We start from the raw sequence: 4461 nt of genomic DNA on the forward strand, positions 1-4461 counted from the left end.
AGCGCTTACTATGTGCAAAGCACTGTTCTAAGCACTGGGGAGTTTACAAGGTGATTAGGTTGTCCCACAGGGGGCTCACAGTCTTACTCCCCATTTTACAGATGAGGTCAATGAGGCACAGAGAAGTTAAGTGACTTGCCCAAAGTCACACAGCAGACAAGTGGCGGAGCTGAGATTTGAACCCATGACCTCTGCCTCCAAAGCCCAGGCTCTTTCCACTGAGCCACGCTGCTTCTCTGAACACTGTTCTAAGCACTGGGGAAGTTACAAGGTGATCAGGTTGTCCCACGGGGGGTCACAGTCTTGATCCCCATTTTACAGATGAGGGAACTGAGGCACAGGGAAGTGAAACGACTTGCTTCAATAAATATGATAGATTGATTGACATGGAAGGAGGTGAGTTGAGATTATAGCTTTCATTTGCCTGGTTTTATACTAGCCTGTCTAGTTATTATTATTATTATTAGCAATAATCATAATAACATTTGTTAAGCCCTTACTCTATGCCAAGCTCTGTACTAAGTAGTGAAGTAGATTCAAGAAAATCAGGTCAGACACAGCCTCTATCCCAAATAGGAGTCACAGTTTAATGGAGAGGGAGAACAGGTATTGAATTCCCATTTTACAGATGTAGCAGTAAAGTGACTTGCCCAAGTTCACACGGCAGGCAAGTTGTCAAGCTGGGAGTAGAACCCGGATCCTCTGACTCCAGGGCTCTTTCCACAAGGCCATGCTGCGTCCCATTTGGTCTATCCCTTGTCCAGTACTTACACAACTCCAGGCACCTTTATGTCCTCTATTTTTATTTTGAATGCCCAGAGATTATCTACGTTCAGCAAATTGCCACCCAGGATCTGCTGGTGCATGTCTCCTTACTTGTATAACTTAAATTAGGTCTGTTGCACAGCGATTAATATGAGACCATTGTCAGCATGTTCAAAACAAAGAAGTTTGAATGTCACTAGGAATGGACTAATTTGAACACGTGGCAAATACATACTAGTTTTTATGTTCGATATTTTAATAGTTATTATTGTGATTATTTCAAATAAAAGTATCGGTGCGTGGCAAAGGGGTGCCTGGAATTTTTGAGAGCCATAGGACAGGGAGCTAGGGAATGATGTGTGAGAGAGGGTTTGCGGGGATGAGAGGAGCTGAGGAATTGGTATATTAGAACAGTGCTTTGCACATAGTAAGCGCTTAATAAATGCCATTATTATTATTATTATTATTATATAACTAGGGGACTGAGCGGGAGCTGGATGCTGAGGGGAGTTGAGTAGGGAGTGAGGATGGCTGGCAGGGAAGGCTGTGACAAAATGGAGCTAAAAGGAGGGTTTTAGAGCTGAGGGAATGAAGGTATAGTAAGAGAGGGAAAAGTGGGGTGGGTTGGGCCCTGCCAGAGGCAAGGCTTCAGTGTGCAGCAGTTGAGGCAAAGTGACCTAGTGGAAAGAGCAAGGGACTGGGAGTCATAGGACCTGAGTTCTAATCCTGACTCCTCCATTTTCATGTTCTGGGCAAATTACTCACTTCTCAGTGCCTCCCCTTCTTTATCTGTAAAATGAGGATTCTATACCTGTTCACCCTTAGGCTGTGAGCCCCATGTGGGAAGGGAGCTGTGTCAGATCTGACTGCCGGGTATCTGCCCCAGTGCTTAGCACATAGTAAGCACTTAACAAATGCAAATTCCCCCTATAGACGGCAAGCTTGTTGTGGGCAGGGAATGTGTCTTTTTATTGTTCTATTGTATTCTCCCAAGCGCTTAGTACAGTGCTCTGCACACAGTAAGCGCCAATAAATATGACTGACTGAATGAAGAATGAGTGTATAATAGTAATAATTCTGGTATTTGTTAAGCACTTGCTATGTGCCAATTCTTCTAAGCACTGGGGTAGCACAATCTCTGTCTCACATGGGGCTCGCGGTCTTAATCCCCATTTTACAGATGAGACAACTGAGGCACAGAGAAGTGAAGTGACTTAAGTGAATGAATGAAATTCCATAATGATAATAATAATGGTATTTTTAGGCACTTTCAATGTGACAGGTACTGTACTAAGCCTGGGATAACAATAATAATGGCATTTGTTAAGCCCTTATTATGTGCAAAGCACTGTTCTAAGCACTGGGGGAGATTTAAGGTGGTCAGGTTGTCCCACGAAGGGCTCACAGTCTTAATCCCCATTTTACAGATGAGGTAACTGAGGCCCTGAGAAGTTAAGTGACTTGCCCAAAGTCACACAGCTGACAAGTGGCGGAGGCAGGATTAGAACCCATGACCTCTGACTCCCAAGCCTGTGATCTTTCCACTGAGCCACACTGCTTCTCAAGTGTAAGTGTAGGGTAAGTGTAATTGGTTAGACATAGTCCCTATCCCATATTGGCTTTACAGTCTTAAGCCCCATTTTCCAGATGAGGTAACTGAGGCACAGAGAGGCAAAGTGACTTAAATGAATAAATGAAATGCCATAGTGATAATAATAATAATGGTATTTGTTAAGCACTTACTATGTGACAGGCACTGTACTAAGCACTGGGATGGATCCAATGTAATTGGTTAGACATAGTCCCTGTCCCATATTGGGTTTACAGTCTTAAGCCCCATTTTCCAGATGAGGTAACTGAGGCACAGAGAAGCGAAGTGACTTAAATGAATAAATGAAATGCCATAATAATAATAATAAAAATAACAATAATGGTATTTTTAAGTGCTTACTGTATAACTATATGACAGGCACTGTACTAAGTGTGGGATAGAGTCAATATAATTGGTTAGACATAGTCCCTGTCCCATAATGGGTTTACAGGGCTTGAGAAACAGCGTGGCTTAGTGGAAAGAGCATGGGTTTGGAAGTCAGAGAAGTTGGGTTCTAATCCCGGCTCTGCCACTTGCCTGCTGGGTGAGCTTGGGCAGCCACTTAACTTCTCTGTGCCTCAGTCACCTCATCTGCAAAATGGGGATTAAGATGGTGAGCCCCATGTGGGACAACCTGATTACCTTGTATACACCCCAGCGCTTAGGACAGTGCTCTGCACATAGTAAGTGCTTAACAAATCCCATCATTATTATTTGTACATTTTGTGCATATTTATTACTTTATTTATTTTATTAATGATGTGTATATTGCTATAATTCTATTTATTCTGATGGTATTGACACCTGTCTACTTGTTTTGTTTTGTTGTCTGTCTCTCCCTTCTAGACCGTGAGCCCGTTGATGGGTAGGGACTGTCTCTAGATGTCGCCGACTTGTGCTTCCCAAGCGCTTAGTCCAGTGTTCCGCATGCAGGAAGCGCCCAATAAATACGAATGAACGGATGTGTATATTGCTATAATTCTATTTATTCTGATGGTATTGACACCTGTCTACTGGTTTTGTTTCGTTGTCTGTCTCCCCCTTCTAGACCGTGAGCCCGTTGATGGGTAGGGACCGTCTTTAGATGTCGCCGACTTGTGCTTCCCAAGCGCTTAGTCCAGTGTTCTGCACGCGGGAAGCGCCCAATAAATACGAAAGAACGGATGTGTATATTGCTATAATTCTATTTATTCTGATGGTATTGACACCTGTCTACTGGTTTTGTTTTGTTGTCTGTCTCCCCCTTCTAGACTGTGAGCCCGCTGATGGGTAGGGACCGTCCCTAGATGTCGCCGACTTATGCTTCCCAAGCACTTAGTCCAGTGTTCCGCACGCGGGAAGCGCCCAATAAATACGAATGAACGGATGTGTATATTGCTATAATTCTATTTATTCTGATGGTATTGACACCTGTCTACTGGTTTTGTTTCGTTGTCTGTCTGCCCCTTCTAGACCGTGAGCCCATTGATGGGTAGGGACCGTCTCTAGATGTCGCCGACTTGTGCTTCCCAAGCGCTTAGTCCAGTGTTCCGCACGCGGGAAGCGCCCAATAAATACGAATGAACAGATGTGTATATTGCTTCTATTTATTCTGATGGTATTGACATCTGTCTACTGGTTTTGTTTCGTTGTCTGTCTCCCCCTTCTAGACCGTGAGCCCATTGATGGGTAGGGACCGTCTCTAGATGTCGCCGACTTGTGCTTCCCAAGCGCTTAGTACGGTGCTCTGCACACAGTAAGCGCTCAATAAATACGATTGATTGATTGATTGAGGCCAGGTCCTTCTGCCAGCCGGGCCTGTGCTCTTTCCAGTAGGCCATGCTGGGATGAGGATTGTGGATTGTAGAGCAGGAGGGCCCCCTTCTAGACTGTGAGCCCACTGTTGGGTAGGGATTGTCTCTATATGTTGCCAACTTGGACTTCCCAAGCGCTTAGTACAGTGCTCTGCACACAATAAGCGCTCAATAAATTTGATTGATTGATTGATTGACCGTGGGGGGAGAGGTTGAGGGGTGGGAGTTTGGGGCAGGGGATGCCTGTCAGCTCGGAGGATTACGGTGCCGGGCAGGGGGCGGGGTCGGCCAAGCTGGAGTCGCCGCGTCTCG

The sequence above is a fragment of the Tachyglossus aculeatus genome, chromosome 11, assembly GCF_015852505.1.
Source record: "Tachyglossus aculeatus isolate mTacAcu1 chromosome 11, mTacAcu1.pri, whole genome shotgun sequence".
Classification (NCBI taxonomy): domain Eukaryota; kingdom Metazoa; phylum Chordata; class Mammalia; order Monotremata; family Tachyglossidae; genus Tachyglossus; species Tachyglossus aculeatus.